The sequence below is a fragment of the Anabrus simplex genome, chromosome 4, assembly GCF_040414725.1.
Source record: "Anabrus simplex isolate iqAnaSimp1 chromosome 4, ASM4041472v1, whole genome shotgun sequence".
NCBI classification, from domain to species: Eukaryota; Metazoa; Arthropoda; class Insecta; order Orthoptera; family Tettigoniidae; genus Anabrus; species Anabrus simplex.
This window is the reverse complement of record NC_090268.1, coordinates 115,581,168-115,601,963: the sequence shown is the minus strand read 5'-3', so window position 1 is coordinate 115,601,963 and position 20,796 is coordinate 115,581,168.

The following is a 20,796-nucleotide window of genomic DNA, read 5'->3' as shown; positions in this document are numbered from 1 at the left end:
TTCGGTGTTGACTTGAAGTCCACTATAGCCACGGCTGCCCCTGGAAACAATATACTTACCCAAGCTTTGAGATCCATCTCAGTCGCGATCAGTCCCTGTCGTCGATTTAGGGATGCATAAGGTATAACTCAACTAGGGATAGTCACCTAACTAAATAAAATTCACGACACAGACTGATTTTAAAAATTGTTAATAAAATGTATTGATCATAATTAAAGAAAAATGAAGAATAATAATGAATCCATAACTAGTGAATGTGATGTAAATTCAGCCTCAAATTTTTACTACTACATTGCCACTATGTCCAAGAGCATTATTAATAAAATAAACTTGTTTTCACATCACTGATTGACTCTTATGATAAATAAATTATTAATTAAATCGTAAAATATTTTACAATTAATTACCAAATCTGTTACTTAAATTCATTAAATTATTGTGTAGATATACACATTTGCATGGTAATATGCTGATAGTCACCATGTATAAATGTAATAATAAGTGGACGGTCATAATAATAATAATAAATTCATAATAATGGTTCATGTTTGTGGGTTACTGTAGTCACGTCCTAGATCGTGAACCATGGGCAACGGCTGAGTGGCCTAGTAAGTGGTCCTGAGAGTCGGGATACCAGTTGCTATGGAATGGGAGTGGGAATCTCGGACATATTCTGAGTCATGGCCCTCCTTGTGCTCAAGCGGCTAGGACTATACAATTCACCGGTGGTCCATAACCCGTTAGAGGAGAGATCCTCACTTGGACTATGTGCAAGTAGGGAAGCATACTGCTTCATGAATTTACCGAGCTCAGAACATTTTAAGCTAGCCTCGGACCTATGGGAGAAACAGTCTCACTCCCATTTGATAGGCGAGGGACTCCTTGGAAACAACTTGGCGAACGAAATGGAATTCGATGGGGAGCTATCAATATTAATGGGGCTTATAGCAGGAAGAAAGTAGTGATGATGATGATTATGATGCTTGTTGTTTTAAGGGGCCTAACAACTAGGTCATCGGCCCCTGACGGTACGAAATGAGACGAAATGCAATGACAAAATAAAAATCCAAAATCCTCCACGGACCAGAATTCAAAGCGTGAGAACGAAAAATGAACGGATGGATGGATAAGAAGTGGAGCCGATCCGGAATGCCTCAGTCTCAGAAACTGACGGAGAACCATAGTATTACTGACCAAGGGACTGCTTCTAGAGCTCAATGCTGAATCGATGATGCTTGCAAGTTAAAGGGGTCCAAGGCAGTCTAACCTAGTCAGCGATCGGTGACAGACGTATTGAGTTGAGGTGCCGCGAGAGCCGGCGTGGAGTGTGAACGGTGTGTGGAAAAGTAAGACGAGAGGGAAGAGGAAGATGATAGGCGTGCATCAATATCGTGCAGCTATTGGAAGATGGCAGAGGAGATGGAAGAATGAAACAGCCAAAATTAAAGGAGGTAAAGTAGAAACAAGAATGATGAGCGAGATGATACTGGTGGCAGCTGTGATTATGGTACTTCTAACCATAGGAGGTGTAGAGGTTAACCCCGGCCCAACCCCCAGTGGCAACATGAACTGGGAAGACGTGGAGGTTATAAGAAGAGTGGTGAAAGAAGTGGTGGAAGAAGTATGTCCGTTTGAACAGATAAAAAATATGATGAAAGAACAAGTGAAGGAATTTGAACATATGAGGCGTTGGATACAGGGAAAGGCAGAAGAGACAATGAACAAAGTGGAAACCAGCGAGAGAGAAATATTACTCAAAGCAAAAATAAAGGAGATGGAGGAAGAGGTGGTGAAGCTCAAAGCAGAAATTGGAGACAGTAGCCGAGAACGTAGGAAGAAATGCTTATTTATATATGGAGTGCCGGAAGACAAAGGAGAAGATAAAGTGCTGACAACCTACAAAGTGGTGGAAGTCATCCAGAAAATGATGAGAATTAACTTCAGTGAAGTGGATATTGATGATGTAGAAAGGATAGGTAAAAAACGGGGTGATAGGCCGATAAAACTGAAGTTGTTTTCCACCCTGATGGCGGAAATAGGGTTAAGAGGCGCAGATAAGATACGGAATACAAAAATTTGGATTAAAAGGGGCATGGGAAGAGAAGGGGTAAAGAATATAAACACTCTGAAGAAGCATTTGGTCCGGGCTAAAATGCAAGGGTTGAGAGCCTATATTAAGGGCCAACAATTAGTAGTAACCAATGGACTTTGGACCAGAATGTGGACAACGAAGAAATTACGAGAAATGGAAGAGAATAGGAAGGACGAAGTGTAGTGGGGAAGATTGTGAAAAAAAGGCAAGTCAAAGTCAGTAAAATGGGCGGAAACGGTCATGGAGGCAAAGAAAGAACCACAGAAAACAAGGCACTGGATCTAAGCTCGCAGCAAGAAGTAATGAACTTGACAGATGAGATTTGCAAATCGATCGAAGAAGGAACCAGCGAATTCGTAAATGAGATGAGGAAGGAGATAAGGAAGGAGACCAGGGCCACAAGGGCACTAATTAAGGAGCTGACCTCGGAGTCCCATGTGAGAGAAGAAAGGAAGATACAGGGAGCCAATGTGGGGGCGGAAACTCAAGATGTGACAAGAGCGCACAAACCAAGTGAAAATATGGCTGGGAGACAGGAAGAAGAAGCAAGAGGTGCATTGGCGAAAGGGAGAAGTCTCAGCCTAAGAGAGATATGGGGTAAAAAGAACAAATTGGACGAAGGCATAGTGACAAGAAGCAAAAAAGGAAATTTGCAGTAGAAAGTAAAGTGCTGTACATATGAGAATAGCTGAGTGTGTGTGTGTTACGCATAACTATGTCAAGAGTGACTAAATGATAAGAGTGATTAAATAGGCAAATTAGCAGGCGGTAAAATGCGTAGTGAATGAGGAAGAGAGTGATTGTAAATTGGACAGGTGTTAAGGATATCGCTAATATGTGGGGATGGCTTGCATATGAGTTGAGGGTCCTAGTTAACTGTGAGTGAATATGGTTTCATTTAAGGTGGTGAGTTGTCTGGATTCTAAAGTTAATAAATATTGTGAAATAATAGAGGCTGAATAGTGCTCAACAGTAACGCAACGTAAGGTGAATAAATTGCACACCAGCACTACAATGGAGGTAATACGAAGCTAGGTTTGCAACTTAAGTAGGATGTAAGAGAGGACAGTGCTCAAGAAAGAATGCGCTGAGTGCGAACCCGGCCGGAAGTGACATACTCTCTGTCTAAAGTGCAGATACAGTCGGACACAGCATTGTACTCGGCTCAGTAATACGTTGCCAGTTTTTAGTTTATTATGTTGCCAGTTTTAGTTTCTTTCTCCATTACTGCCATATTGCCAACAGATGAGAATACCTTGTTGCAGTAGTTATATTTGTTTTCGTTCTATCCCTTTTCTTAATAGCAATATTGAGATTTTTTGAGGTTTTGTTTTATATCTGAAAAGATATCTCTGCACCATTGCCATTTGATTATTTACATTAATATTGCCTTTGTCCTTTGTTTGTTGTTAGTTATGTTTACTTTACGAGAGTTATTATATGTGCATGCCAGCTTATGCTGCCTAGGTTGGACATTATTATTTTTCTCCCTTAATAGATCAATAAGGCTTCATTGCTGTAGATCTGGAAGAAAAATAAAGACATCTATCTATCTATCTTAAAGGGGTCCAAATTACAGGTTATCGGCCTCTCATAATGGTACTTATCGCTTGGAAAGTAGAACCATGGTATTTGACATGGTGCGGTACTAATCAAAAGTATCGAAGACTCGCGGTATTCCACACATTATGGTACTACTCACAGGTAATGAAATTCGCACAGGTAATACAGACCTATGGTGTTTCACACACAGCGGCGCTATTTACAGGCAACGCAAACCTATGGTTTTCATCACATAATGTACTAACCACAGGGACTCTTACTATCCCGTGGTGTTCCTTAAATAGTGGGTACTATTCATAGGCAAGCCAGAACCCTGGTGTCGCTCATATAGTGTTACTAATCACAGGTACAGTAAAAGCCTGACCGCACGGTGCTCCTATTGCTACTAATCACAAAGCTATTTGGTACCTAACATAGTGGTACTACGTGCAAGTAATAGCAACCCATGGTGTTCCCCGTGTGGTGGTACTAATCACAAGTAGTTGCATGGTCCTAATCCAATCATCCCTTGGTCGCCCCTTTAAGTCGCCTCTCAAGACAGGCAGGGGATACCGTGGGTATATTCTTCGTCTGCGTTCCCCACCCACAGGGGGTTGTGTGTTTGGTCCGCGAGAGGTATTTTATTTCCCTCAAGTCCGCCGGCAAGCCGGTTAAGACCCCCATATCCGCCACCTGGGACGCGCCACGTGGGAGTATCACCTCTCCCCCTGCTACGCCAGCGTAGTAGGTTCGTGGAAGAAAGAAAGTAGAACTAGCTGAGTCAGCAAAGAGGATGCATCTGGATGTGCTAGGAGTAAGTGATATTCGGGTAAGGGAAGATAACGAGGAAGAGATAGGAGATTATAAAGTGTACTTGACGGGTGTTAGAAAGGGAAGGGCAGAGTCTGGGGTTGGCTCCTTATCAGGAATACCATTGCACGCAGCACAGTTTCTGTTAGGCACGTACATGAGTGAATGATGTGGGTAGATTTGTCAGTTGGAGGAATTAGAACAAGAATTGTCTCCGTGTATTCACCATGTGAGGGTGTAGATGAGGATGAAGTTGACAAGTTTTATGAAGCATTGAGTGACATCGTGGTCAGAGTCAAAAGCAAGGATAGAATAGTGCTAATGGGCGATTTCAATGCGAGAGTTGGGAATAGAACTGAAGGATACGAAATGGTGATTGGTAAATGTGGGGAAGATATGGAAGCTAATGGGAATGGGAAGCGTTTGCTGGACTTCTGTGCCAGTACGTGTTTAGCAGTTACGAATACATCTTCAATCATAAGGCTATTCACCGCTACACATGGGAGGCTAGGGGTACTGATTTCGAATTCAGGAAATTTGTTAGGAATGTGCGAGTATTCCGGGGATTTTTTGATGATACGGACCATTATCTGATCTGTAGTGAACTAAGTATCTCTAGGCCTAGGGTAGAGAAAGTGAAATCTGTCTGCAAACGAATAAGCGTAGAAAATCTGCAGGACGAGGAAATTAGACAGAAGTACATGGATATGATTAGTGAGAAGTTTCGAACAGTAGACAGTAAGCAGGTTCAGGATATAGAACGTGAATGGGTGGCATACAGGGATGCTGCAGTAGAAACAGCAAGGGAATGCCTAGGAACAACTGTGTGTAAAGATGGGAAAAGGCGAACATCTTGGTGGAATGATGAAGTGAGAGCAGCTTGTAAATGTAAAAAGAAGGCTTATCAGAAATGGCTCCAAACAAGGGCCGAGGCAGACAGGGATTTGTACGTAGATGAAAGAAACAGAGCGAAACAAATGGTTGTTGAATCCAAAAAGAAGTCGTGGGAAAATTTTAGTAATAACCTGGAAAGGCTAGGTCAAGCAGCAGGGAAACCTTTCTGGACAGTAATAAAGAATCTTAGGAAGGGAGCGAAAAATGAAATGAACAGTGTTTTGAGTAATTCAGGTGAACTCATAATAGATTCCAGGGAATCACTGGAGAGGTGGAGGGAATATTTTGAACATCTTCTCAATGTAAAAGGAAATCATCATGGTGGTGTTGCAAACAGTGAAGCTCATGGGGAGGAGGAAAATGATGTTGGTGAAATTATGCTTGAGGAAGTGGAAAGGATAGTAAATAAACTCCATTGTCATAAGGCAGCAGGAATAGATGAAATTAGACCTGAAATGGTGAAGTATAGTGGGAAGGCAGGGATGAAATGGCTTCATAGAGTAGTAAGATTATCATGGAGTGTTGGTAAGGTACCTTCAGATTGGACAAAAGCAGTAATTGCACCTATCTATAAGCAAGGGAACAAGAAGGATTGCAACAGCTATCGAGGTGTCGCTCATATAGTGTTACTAACCGCAGGCTATGCACAAACTCGTGATGTTTCTCACAATGGTACTAATCACGGGTACTGGGAAACCCACAGGCCTACTGATTCGCCCTCTGTTGGTACTAATCTCAAACCAATTGTATACCTAACATAGTGGTACTAGTATTCGCTAGTAAATGCTACCCATTATGTTTCCCGCATGGTGGTAGTAATCACAAGCAGTTTCATACCGGTAGTTATAATACAGTCATCCCTTTGTCACTCCTTTTAGTCACCTCTCACGGCAGGCAGCGGATACCGTGGGTGTATTCTTCGTCTGCGTCCCCCACTCACAGGGGTAGACAGAGAGAAAAAAGAGGAGACCCGTCACTTCGAAAAATGAAGTAGCGGACGAAGAAAGGCAAAGGCCACGAAGGGCGTAAAGAGAAAAACTCCCGAGGCCTCGAATGCTTTAATACCACCGGGGTCGGGAAAGAAAAAGATTTGACTAAGCTAAGGTATCCGTGGTCGCCAAAACACCCTCCGAAGTTGAGAGCCCCTGGGTCCCCTTTTAGTCGCCTCGTACGAGAGGCAGGCGATACCGCCAGTTTATTCTTTGTTCTGCGTCCGCCACTACAGAGGTTAGGGTACCGTTTATTAGTGCGACGTCGTTCTCTTATAACTTCTGCAATTTGTTCGTTCCACCAAGGAACGAGTTTTCGTCGACGAGTTCCTGAAAATAATGGAATGGACTCCTCAGCTGCAGCAAGAATAACTTGTGTTATATAAGTTATATAATCGTCTACACTCCGGCTATTCTCATCATTAAAGACAGTTCATGATGTAAACTATTTGCAATGAGCACGTTTAAGAATCCATCGGGTAGGAACCTCCATGGAATTCTGACACTTGTAGTTTAAAGGGGCCTAACATCGAGGTCATCGGTCCCTAATGGCACGAAATGAAATGGCAACAAAAAATCAAAATCATCCACTGAACAAAATAAGAAAATGGCATGAATAATGAATCGATGGACATGAACCGAAAAGGAAACCAAAAAACAATAAATACACAAACAAAAAGCAGTGGATCCAACGCAAAAAGGATCATAATTAATAGTATTACTGACCAAGGGACCACATATAAAGCATAATCCTGAATCGAGGATGCTTGATGTCGAAAGGGGTCCAAAATCCATGTCTAAGGCCCCACAGAATGGTACATGTTGCGAGTAAAGTAGAACCATGGTATTTGTCATTTTGGGGTACTAATCAAAAGTAGCGAAGACTCGCGGTGTTCCACACAAGATGGTACTACCCACAAGTATTGTACTTCGTACAGGTAACGCAGACCTATGTTGTTCCCAACACAATGGCGCCACACATAGCCAACGCAAACTGATAAGGTTCCTCACCGAGTGTACTAACCACAGGGACTTGCACTATCCCGTGGTGTTCCTCAACATAGTGGGGACCAATCACAGGCAACGCTGACCCACGGCGCCGCTCAGAGCCAACGCAAACCGAGAAGGCTCCTCACCGAGTGTACTAACCACAGGGACGCGCCATATCTCGTGGTGTTTCTCAACATAGTGGGGATCAATCAAAGGCAACGCTGACCCACGGGGCCGCTCATAGCCAACGCAAACCGAGAAGGCTCCTCAACGAGTGTACTAACCACAGGGACTCGCACTATCTCGTGCCGTTCCTCAACATAGTGGGTACCAATCACAGGCAACGCTGACCCACGGTGTCGCTCATATAGTGGTACAACGCACAGGCAACGCCCAGACCCGCGGTGTTGCTCACATGGGTACGACGCACGGGTACTGGAAACCCACAGGAGAACTCCCTCTTGCTGCTATTAATCACAAACCTATTTCGTACTAATATAGTGGTACTGCTCGAAAGTATAGGCAACCCATGGTGTTCTCCGCGTGATGGTACGAATCAAAAGTATTAGTATTAGTATTTATTAATGAACTAAACAGGCGTTCAGCCCCGAATACACGTTCACAATAATAATAAATAAATAAATAAATAAATAACTAATAATAAACGCAGTCCAACCCAAGCCACCACCCTTCACCACATACAAAATAAAATGAAATGAACACCTCATCAGCCTGTTCTATGTTTACAATCTGCTGCTGGTGTTGCAACTTGCTGCTTGTTATCACTCACACGTACCCACTCATCACGCGACCTTCTTGCTTCAGCAATTCCATCACCTCTATTGTTCTCTGACCTACTCCAAAATAAGCTACACCAGCAACATTACACTATTGCATACCAAACCAGCCATGACACTAACATTGCATTCAATCTTTCAGATTCCACCTCCTACAGTACAAGTCTAAATAATAACAACAATATTCCGTCATAACATTCCAATCCACCATACCACAGCTTTTACCAATCAGCGTTAACATTGTTTCATATCATTTCAATCCGCCATAACACTCCATAATAAAATTACCTCTCCATCTCCCAAAAATTTCGACCATGCATAACAAATACCAATCACGCCTATACCAACACCTCTCCAACATCATACTCCTTCCTCCTCTCCATACAAACAAACCACAATTTACAAAATTGTAATAAAATCACCTCCCTCCAGCTCCAAAAATTCAATACTCATACCAGACACCAATACAATAATACTCTCTCCCAACTTCCACGAATTCGGCCGTAAATAAACCATCTCAATACCATACCATACATCACCCAATCATACATACTAAGCCTCCAATGCTTCCGACACCATATCTCAGCAATACAACACATACCAACACCTCTCCAACATCATATTTCTTCCTCCTCTCCATACAAACAAACCAAAATTTACAAAATGACAATAAACTCACCTCTATCCAGCTCCAGAAATTAAATACTTATACCAGACATCAATACAATAATACCACCTCCCAACTCCCACGAAGTCAATCATAAATAAACCATCTCAGTACCAAACCATACATCACCTAAATACTAAACCTTCAATACTTCCCACACCACATTTCAGCAATACAGCACCAACTCCACATTATATACCACCTCTACTTATATCACCACTTCTCCCACACTACATTCCAACGATATAACACTTTTCCAACACCACATTTACCACCACTCCTCCAACTCCAAATATCACAATAAATATATCACTTCACCATTACCACATCTCAGCCTTCACCAATTATTTACCATCATAACCTAATGAAATTACAATGAATAACCAATACCAGTCACGCATATACCAACACCTTTCCAACATATTTCTTCCTCCTATACCACTTCTCCATTACCATATTTATACCACCACTCCTCCAACTCCACATATCAACAATAAATATACCACTTCACCATTGCCACCTTTCAGCCTTCACAAATAATTACCATCATAACCTAATAAAATTACAATGAATAACAATTACTAACATATCATAAAACAAACAGACCATGCAATCCTGCCCTCTTACCCAACTCCACCTAACTAAGTACTCAGTCCCTATCTTCCCTAATCCATTAGAATTTTAACATACTATCCCCTTCCCTTATACAGATAACTATTCCACCCCCCTATTCCCCTGCCCACCCTCTAACTCACTCTCCTTCATTTTACTCTCACAGGCCTTTTTTGTCGCACAAAAATACCTGTTCAATTCACCCCCTTTTTCCCATTGTTTAATAATCCATCTCAGTATTGCGTTCTCATCTCCTCTCCCCAGTATTTCCCGATGCTCGGCACTCAATAATCCATGTCTTAACCCCCTCGTTACCTCACAGTCTCTTAGCAAGTGAAACTCATCATTTACCTCTCCACAAAGTACACACCTTGTCTTATCCCTGCCTTGTAACCAGCCTTTATTCCTTGGCAGACCTAAAAGCCACCACATCATCCCATATCGTTTTGACCTATCGACGTATCTAATATTCAACCCTGCTATCTCCTCTATTTTCGTCAAAACAGTCAGCGAATTTCTTAGTCTGCTTTCCCCCAATAATTTCTGCCTATGGATATCTCTAATTCTCCTTTCCAGTATATTCATCCCTCTCACTTCTGTCTTTGACCAAACCTCCCCCCACAGGTGTCCTAATCCTATCCTCTCCAAATATCCCTTTATTTTTTCTAACCATCCACCCTTATACATGCTCTTAAATTGCTGTACATATGCTGCCTGTAAAACTCTCCCACCTTCCTGTCTCTTTAAATTCATCCAATATCTAACTATTCTTTTCACACCCTCTGATTCCAAATCCTCCCCACACATTAATTCCGCCCCTACATTTGCTGTACACCTCGGTAAGCCCATCACTAACTTGGCAAAACTACTAACAATCCTTCTTAGTTCCTCTCTTTTCTCATCCAGCCCCCAAACTTCTGCTCCGTATAATACCCTCCCCGCGATTACCGACCTGAACACGAGTCTCAGTGTTTTGTAACTGATCCCCGGGTACTTGAGTAGCAAATTTCTGACTGAGGCTAAGGCTGCAATCCTCTATATTTCATTCTTTTGATCTGGTCACTCCAAGTTCCTTTATCATTAAAAATAACTCCTAGATATTCCAGCTTCCTTACCTGTTCCAATCTTTCTCCCTGAATTACCCAATTCCCTTCTATCTTTCTTCTTTTGTTCACCTGTACTACCAATATTTTAGATTTATTTCCATTAATTTTCAATCCCCATTTCCTCGCAAATAGCGTCACTGACTCTAAGGCCCTATTCATCGCCCCTGAAGTTAACGTCATCAATAACACATCATCCGCAAATATCAGTCCTGGCACTTCCAAACCATTAATTACTGGTACAGCCCAATTTTCTGCCCCAAACCCCTCTAAAATATCGTTGATAAATAAAATAAACAGTATGGGCGATAACTTGCATCCTTGTTTTAAACCCACCTTGGACTCTAATGGTCCACTCATTCTCCCTTCTCCCAATTTTACACAAAACCTGACGTCCCTATATATTCCTTCCACTGCCCTCAACATCTTCTCCGAAATCCCTAACCTACCTAATTTCTCTAGTAGGGCCTCTCTATTTACCTTATCAAAAGCTTTCTCAAAATCTATTGCTGCTACATAAACCGTACTTCTATCCATATTCTTATACTTTTCTAAAATAGTCTTTACTATCATTATATTATCCACTGTTCTTTTCTTTTTCCTAAATCCCCCTTGGTAATCTGTCAAAATTTCATTTTCTTCCGCCCACCCGCTTATTCTGTTCGCTAGCACCCCAGTATATATTTTACTCAAAGAATCCAACAGAGATATACCTCTATAACTGTTCACATTGTTCCTACTACCCTTTCCCTTGTATATAGGGCATATAATTCCTGTTTCCCATTCCCTAGGGTAATTTCCTCCCTCGAATATCCTATTGAATAGTTTCACCATGCCCTCTATCATTATCTCATTTTTACTAATTTCCTTCCAAAACTTATTATTTATACCATTACACCCCCCGGCCGACTTCGCTCTGGCTCTGCTTATCACTCCCCGGATTTCCTCTCTTGTGATTTCTTTATCCAAGTCATAAATTGCCACTCCCCTATTCCTCCAAATTACTTCTTCTCCCGAACCTCTCCATCTATCACCCCCCTTTTTTCCTAGTAATTCATCGAAGTGCCTGACCCATTGCACTTCCTCAATACTCGTTCTCTCCATATTCCTTCCACCCTTCATAATTCTATTAATCTTATCCCAGACTCTCTCAAAATTGTTAGTCTTGCAGTCATTATTTATGGCTTCCATTTGTTCCTCTAACCACGTCTTTTTTGTCTCAGAGATTTTCTTTTTATACTCCTTCCTCAATCTACAGAAAAACTCCCTTTCTTGGCTCCCACCTTTCCTTCTATATTCTCCTAACGCGTCCATCACCTTTCTCCGCAATCCTTCACACTCCCTATTAAACCATTCTTCTCCCTCTTTCTTATTTCCTTTTCTAGCTTTCACCTTCTGCGCTATCATCTTTATTGGATGTAGCAACAATTCCAAGGCTTTATCAGTATCATTCTCTTCTAACGCCCCTTCCCACCCATATTTCAGAAGATGTAGCTCCTCCTTTACTACCCTATTCCAATCCCGGCCCACCTTCTCTGTCCATTTGTACTTATTATAACCCCTCCCTCGTTTATCCTTTGTCTCATTTTCCTTCATTGTACACTTCTCTTCCTCTCTTTTCAGCATAACCCTCACCGGGAAATGGTGTGACTCAATCCAATCTCCTATTTCCATACTTACAACTTCCTCAATCATCCCTTCCGAGCTCAAAACCATATCTATCACACTACCCCCTTTCTCCGTAACATATGTCAATTTCCCCGTCCTGTCGCCCTCTATCCACCCATTCAGAATATACAAGTTTCCCACAGCACACATCTCTAGGAGCTTCTCTCCATAACTATTTGTAATTTTGTCCTCACTCCTTCTGCTTTCTAACAAACACATTCCATCCTCCCTACTATAAACTGGGCTCTGTTCTCCTATTCTCGCGTTCCAATCCCCAAATAACAACATATCCTCCTCCCCTGGATACATTCCCCTTATCCTACCAATATCCACCAATAACTCTTCAAAAAAATATTTATTTGCATATTCTGAATTACTAGGGTGGCAGTAAACAAAAGCTAGATTTATTTTCTTCCTCCATCCCTCTCTCCCTCCCAAATTCAATCTCAGCCATATGGTTTCCATCATATCGGTCTCTATATCCTCTACTCTTTCACTAATTTCTTCCCTAATTAGAACTATCATCCCTCCTGGTGCTCGTCCCTTATTCCTCTCTTTTCTTCTATATTTATATTTTATCTCAAACCCCTTCCATGCAATCTCCCTCCCTGTTTCCAACCACGTCTCCAAGAGTGCCACAACATCGAAACTTTCAATTACTTCCCTAACTTTCTTGTTTCCTAATTTGCTCCTTACTCCTTCAATGTTCACACATCCTATCTTCCAATATTGTTATAACTTTCCCTCCCTCCCTTCTAGGTCTCCCCCTCTATTCTTACTTCTAGTATTTATCGACCTCTCTCCCTCTGTATCCTCCATCCCTTTACGTACTTTTCCCCATATGTCTTTTAAGCTCTTACTCCTGACTTTACTCATACTTTTTTTACCTTCTTGTCGATCTGTCTCCTCTTGACCTTTCTTGTTCACTACACCACTGCACCCTGCACTCACCCTTTCTTGCTGCTCACCCCCACTCTCCCCCTCACTATTTTGGACTTCTGAATCCACCTCCCTTTGTCCTTTCTTGCTCACTGCACCTCTACACTCTCCTCTCCCAGTTTCTTGCGGCCCACTCTCACCGTCCACTTCACTATCTTGGTCTTCTGTCTCCCGGCTGCACTGCCCATTCTCTTCCGAGATGCCCTGCTCTCCTGCCACGTCCCTCCTCCTCTTCTTTTCTTCTTTCTTCTTCCCATCTTGCCTTGTCCTCTCACCACTCTCAACCCTCTCGTTTTCGTCCATTTCCTTTAGCTTAGTCACTGAATGAACTCTGACCCATCGCCCGTTTGTCACCTCCAACCTCAGACCTCTTATTCGGGCCTTTAGCCCCTGGTTCCTCGCTCTCCATAGGTGCCTATTCAAGATCTTCGCGTTTTCACTTCCTTCTCTTCCCATGTCTCCTTTCACCCCTATTTTCCGCCCTTGTAAATTCTTGCTGTTCCTTAACACAGAATCTGCCATTAAGGTTGAGAACAATTTAACCCTAATTGGCCTCCGACCTTTGATTTTACCAACTCTCTCTACATCATCAATGTCTACCTCACTAAAGTTTATCTTCATAACATCACGTATAGCTTCCACCACCTTAAATATCAGCTCAAACTTGCTCTCTCTCGCCCCTTCCTCAATACCATATATAAATATGGCTTTTTTCAATCTCTCCTGCCTGTACCCCTCCGCTTCTTTCTTCAACTTCATCACCTCATCTTTCAGATATTTCACTTCCCCTCTCAATAACTCGATTTCTTTCTCGTTATTGACCACTCTCCTGCTCGATTCCTCTGTCTTCGTTTCAAGCCATTTCTTCATGTTCCCTATCTCCCTTCTCTGCTCCTCCATCATGTCCTTTATTTCCTGCACCTTATCCCATTGACACTTCTCCTGCATAACTTCACTTACAACCACCCTGAGTGCGGCCAAATCCTCCGTACTATATTTTCCACTGGTATTTGGGCCTGGGTTTACTTCCACCCCCCCAATAACCAGTAACACTGCTATCACTGTCACCACCAGCACCGCTTCACTCATTTTCAATCCGTCCGTCACCAATCCACTCCTGGCCTCCTTCTTCTGCCTTGCCTGCCATTTCCCAATAGCGGCCCGGTACTGTTCAATGCCGACCATGTTTACAGCACGCACTTCGCAACGCAACCTCTCTCCTCGACCGCTCGAGCTAGACTGGTACGAATCAAAAGTAGTTACATGGTTCTAATTCAACCGTCTCTTGGTCGCCCCTTTTAGTCGCCTCTCACGACAGGCAGGGTATACCGAGGGTGTATTATTCGTCTGGGTCCCCCACCTACAGGGGGTAGAGAGAGAGACAAAAGGAGAAAAAAGAAGGGATCCGTCACTTCGAAAAATGAAGTAACGGACGAAGAAAGGCAAGGGCCACGAAGGGCGTGAAAATGAAAACTCCCTAGGCCTCGCATTTTCGAATACCGTCGGAGTCGGAAAAGAACAAGAGTTGACCAAGGGAGGTCGGACAGGATAGACGAAAGTGAGGAGCCCGGCACAAGTAAGTGGAAGCAATGCCAGGACTCGGCTGAGGGCCCCGTGGTCGCCAATCCACACTCCCAAGTTGAGACCCCCTTGGGCCCCTGTTAGTCGCCTCTTACGACAGGCAGAGGATACCGCGGGTGTATTCTACATGTGCGTCCCCCATCCGCAGGGGGTCCATGGAATTCTGTTTCAATAAAATAAGATAATAGAGCAATGGTCACAGTCACAGAGATCGTCATATGTATCCCATTGAATCAGAGTAACGAGAGCTCGGCAGCAGATACTTACGTCAATGCACGAATAATTGCCGTACGCCGCCCTGAAATGCGTTCTTTCCCCTGTGTTCAAAATGTATAAATACAACTCCCGTAATAATCTCTTCAACTCCCTTCCTATGGGACTAGGCATTCTAGAGCCCCATAAAAGGTTGTGGGAGTTAAAATCAACCAAGAAGAGGAATGGAGTTGGGAGCTGATTTATAATGTCAATTACGTCACTGACGAGAAGCGGCCCACCTGGAAGAAAATACACATTGCACACTGTTGCTATGACAGGCAGCGGTACTCGTACCGCAACTGTTTCCAGTGGTGGTATTAGGGGAACCTCTTCGCTGTAGGAGCCAGAGCGAACAAAAATACCAACTCCACCGGAAGCCCGGTAGGCATAATGTCGTTCTGTCTAGTATAGTAGAAAATTTCTGAAGACCGTATGATGACCTGTTCTGAGATTGGTTTCTTGAATACAGACTATACTCGCCAAGAACTGACTAATTCACTGGCGCAGCTCAGTCCGATGTCTGTCATAACCGGTACAATTCCACTGTAACAATGCCATAGTGTGGACTTCTGAACTTTAGGTTAGAAGCATCGAGATGATACGAAACCTAAACTCACATCCCCATCCGAAGATGTAGATACATACTCCATGTGCATCACCTCATCACCAGACGTGGTGATGCACGCCTTGAACTTCCTCGACATATTCCGGGGGCGGAGTTTCGTCTTACGAGGTTTCCTATGAACAAAATCTGCTACCGCAGACTCAAACGTTTCGGGTGGAGAGCGCGAGATTCCAATCGTAGGAGCGGTGTAAGAACGCCTTGTATGGGCTTTCTCCTTTTCCGTCGTCGATACTTGTTTAGACCGACTGCGAAGTAAATTCCCAGCTCTGTTCGACGATGCCACCTCCGTCGATCTCTCCAGGGAAGGAGACGTTCTTGATCGAGGGCTGGGATGAACCCGCCTTCGAGATTTTTCTTGTTGCGCCGTTGCTCACAGGAGCAACTGCCGCCTTGGACGCGGCGATCTTCTCGGAAAGTGATTCAACTGTAAATGACGAACCTGGGTAAGACTGTGCTATCATGCTGAAGTCTAGTCTCTTGGCCGGGGCATTCAAAGAATTGAACTTTTGGGGCGCTTCCTGGTAGGAAAGACCATCCAGGTCTTGATCTCCTTGATATCTTCTCACTCAGGTATACCGGACAGTTCCGATCTCAAGGATAATAAAGACCAGGGCAGTTAACTCACCTATAAGGAGTTGTTCACTGTTCCGCGCCATGAGCTTCTGTTCCACATGTACCACACTTAGAAGGATTCAAACAACGAGGTACCATGTGTCCGAATCTCTGGCATTGATAGCACCGCATAGAAGGCGGAATGAATGGCCTCACGTCGCAACGATAGGTTGTAACCTTGACTTTCTCTGACAGCACTGACAATTTGAAGGAGACTATGAACCCACCCGTGGCAACGTCTTCACTGTTGTGATGATGATGCTTGTTGTGTAAAGGGGCCTAACATCGAGGTCATCGGCCCCTAATGGTACGAAATGAAAGAACAGAAATGTCAAATTCATCCACTGACCAAAAAAATTATAATGTCGTCATGAAGAATGAATGGATGGACATGAACCCAACAAAAAAAACCAAAGAAAGGAAACAAACAACCAAAATACAGTGGATCAGACTCAAAGATCATACATAATTGATTACTGACCAAGGGACCACTCATAAAGCACGATGATGCTTGATGTCGAAAGGGGTGCAAAATCCATGTCTAAGGCCCCACAGAATGGTACATGTCGCGAGTAAAGTAGAACCATGGTATTGGCATGTTGGGGTACTATTCAAAAGTAGCGGAACTCACGGTGTTCCACACAAGACGGTACTACTCACAAGTATTGTACTTCGTACAGGTAACGCAGACCTATGGTGTTTCTCACACAATGGCGCCACTCATAGCCAACGCAAACCAATGAGTTTCCTCACCTAGGTGTACTAGGCACGGATACCGGTCCCACGGGCCCTGTGGTGTTCCTCACAGAGTGGATACTAATCAAAGGCAACGCAGACCCACGGTGTCGCTCATATAGTGGTACAACTCACAGGCTACGCCCAGACCCGCGGTGGTGCTCACATGGGTGCGACGCTAGGGTACTGGAAACACCCAGGCCACGCTCATGACTACTACTAAACACAAACCCATTTCGTACCGAACATAGTGGTACAACTCGCAAGTACAGGCAACCCATGGTGTTCCCCGCGTGATGGTACGAATCAAAAGTAGTTTCATGGTTCTAATTCAATCATCCCTTGGTCGCCCCTTTTAGTCGCCTCTCACGACAGGAAGGGTATACCGTGGGTGTATTATTCGTCAGTCTCTCCCACCCACAGGGGGTTTGTGTTTGGTCCGCGAGAGGTATTTTATTTCCCTCAAGTCCGCCGGCAAGCCGGTTAGGACCCCCCTATCCGCCACCTGGGACGCGCCACGTGGGAGTATCACCTCTCCCCCTGATACGCCTGCGTAGCAGGTTCGTGGTCTTCACTGTTGGCTTTGCGCGTGATGCGCCGAACGTGTGTCACGCCACGGTACTTCATGTCGTCCATCAATTCATCGTCAGTGTTCAGAACGAGATCACGGTGGAAGATAAATCCACAATCGAGATTCAAGGTTTTGTGCTCTTCCACCTTGACGGGAATTTCGCCAAAGCGGTCTCACATAAGCAAACGATCTGCCTGGAGCGCAGTGCTTGTCTTAAGAAGCAAACCACAATTGCGCATTTTTATGAACCTCATATTCCTCATATTCACACTCGATGTGTCGACTGGGAAGCATCGATTTAACCAGATTGAAATATCGTTCATCGATTCTGATAGCAACCAAGAACCTAGGGAACATGGAACCCAAACTAACATGCTACTCCTGTTCCCAGGGATTTTCCCCATCAAGGAATTACATTTTAAAGACTTGGGTAGCGAATCACCCATGGCAGGCTGAAGATGTTTCGACGCAGTGCCCGAAATCATCCTCCCAGAATGCCTCCCACACCGACCAGGGGCTTCTGTAGCCGAACAAAGCAACCAAGGCAATACCCACCTGGTCGTAGCAGGTATTGTAGGCGGTCCGATGTTGGATGATGCCTAATACGCGATAACTAAGACAATAAGCACTAGGACACCCTTCCTCCAATCATCCGCAATAGCATGTACCCCATAGCGTGTACAGAGTAATAAATATAGAGTAAAATAACGTATAATAATATTCGGCTATGCGGGGACCTGTGTTGTCAGGCGGATATTACTGCCCGGGTACATGGCGCTAAGAACCGATCCCTATGGGACTCCATCTTCCTGAAGGTGTTATTACGAATATGCCCCTCCCACTAAGACACGGATAGACGGAGGGACAAAAAATTCGCAATAAATATCACCTCGGAAAATCCATTGATGCAGGACTGAACGGCTGCCGTATCGCCATGTGGTGACAAAGGCCTTTTCTAAGTCAAAGAAAACAGCCACCAAATGCTGCTTTCGGAGAAAAGCGTCCTGGCTAGAGCTATCCAGGTGTACCAAGTGGTCGGTGGTCGAGCGAGGGCTCAAAAACTACACTGGTATTCGGACAAAAGTCCTCTTTTATCCAGGCACCACACAAGTCGGCGATTCACTATCCTCATGTTCCTCACTTGGTGGAATAACACAGGTCACGTATAATCATAGCGTCGCTCACATAGTGGTACTAATAACAGCCAATGAAGACCCACGGTGTATCGCACATTATGTTAACGCTCACAGGCCCATGGTCTTCCTCAAACAATGGTACAACTCTCAGACAATGCAGACCTATGGTTTTCCTCAAATAGTGGTACTAATTACGGGGATGAGCCAAACCCATGGTGTTTCTCACATAGTAGTACTAACCGCAGGCAACGTAGACCCCATGGTGTTGCGCGTAAAGTGGTACTACTCATAGGTAACGCAGACCATAGTGATCACAGTGGAATGGACCAGTAGAATACCCACGACGACCTCTTTTACAGGCAACACTCAGACTCATAATGTTCCACTCAGAATGGTACTGCTCCTATATAACGTATACCCTAACAAGGTGGTCCTAGTCGCATGTAACGTCGATCCATGGTGTTCCGCACGTAATGGACCTATTCTCAAGTAATCTCTTGGTTCTAATATCATCATCCCTTGGTCACCCCTTTAAGTCGTCTCTTACAACAGGCAGGGGACACCGTGGGTGTATTCGTCTGCGTCCCCCACTCACAGGGGTTTGTGTCTTTGGTTTGCGAGAGCTATTTTATTTCGCTCAAGTCCGCCGGCAAGCTGGTTAGAATCAACTTATCCGCCACCTGGGACGCGCCACGTGGGAGTATCACCTCTCCCCCTGGTACGAAAGCGCAGTAGGTTCGTGGGGTTGGACCCTTGGCTATCACACCATCGACTCTTAACATGAGAAGCCCAGCGGCAGCAGTCCTCTTACTGAAAATCGTTTGAAATAAGCTAACAAAGTGAAATGCATAGTCATGGAAGCCGTGCGTCCACTGTGACATTCTGCACATTCATTGTTGTGATTTCCCAATCCTCTGCTGGTGCACTTGTGATCAGTGTAATACAATAAACAAAATTACAGAGGGGAATAACTTAGAGCAGTCGCCCACTCGGTATGACGGTGCAGTAACAGGCGATTAGCTCGTTATGGCACCTTTATTCTCTGTCGGTCTCTCTTTCTGGTAGTCCGTCATTTTACTAATTCATTTTTTAACTTCCGTATGCCCATTTTCTGTTTTACTTGCCTTCATAAAATACAGTATATTTTGATAAAAATATACAGGGGAATCCACGTGAACACTTCTCACTCCCATCCACAGGCTGATAAATTCTGATAGTGTAACGGTGATCACTGGACACGTAGTTGAGTTATTCACTACCTTCACTTACTGATGATGATGATAATTGCAATTTAAAGGGGCATAACAGCTAGATAATCGGCCCCTAATGGTACAAAGTGCCATTAACTGAAAATCGAAACTTCAAAATATATCCACTGATTAGAATCTAAAACAAATGATGATGGAAAAGCGATAGTAGAACAAAAACTATCTTTGGATCCAGTTCACCATGTCTTAATTACCAGGATGATGCTTATTATCTCAAAGGGTCCAAAATCCAGGTCACCGGCCCCTCACAATGGTACAAAGCACAGGTAACGCAGACTGATGGTGTCCCTCACATGGTGGTATTAATGGGAGGTAAAGTAGACCCACCGTATGCCAAACACAATGGCACCACTCACATGTAAAACAAGCCCATGGAGTTTTGCACATAAGGGTAGTACTCACAAGCAACGCAGACCCATGGCGTTCCTCACAAAGTGGGACTAACCACTGGCGCCGGTATTCCCGTGGACTTCTTCACGTAGCGGAATTAATCAAAGGCCACGTGTACTCGTGGTGTTGCTCACACAGTGATACTAATCATAGGTGATGATGATGATGCTTGTTGTTTAGAGGGGCCTAACATCTAGGTCATCGGCCCCTATGGTACGAAGTGAGAAGAAATGCGAATACAATTAACAGTTCAAAATTCATCCACTGACCAGAATTCAAAACGTGATGATGAGGAATGAACTGATGAATATGAATTTAAAACAATCAGTAGATAAGACGCGCAATGCCTCACATTCCCAGAAACAATATTACTGACCAAGGGACTGCTTCCAAAGCCCAATCCTGAATCGATGATGCTTGTCTAAATGGATCAATACCTTTGTCAACGAACCCGCATAATGGCACTTTTCGCTAGTAAAGGAGATTCATGGTATTTCTCAAGTTGCGGTACCAATCAAAG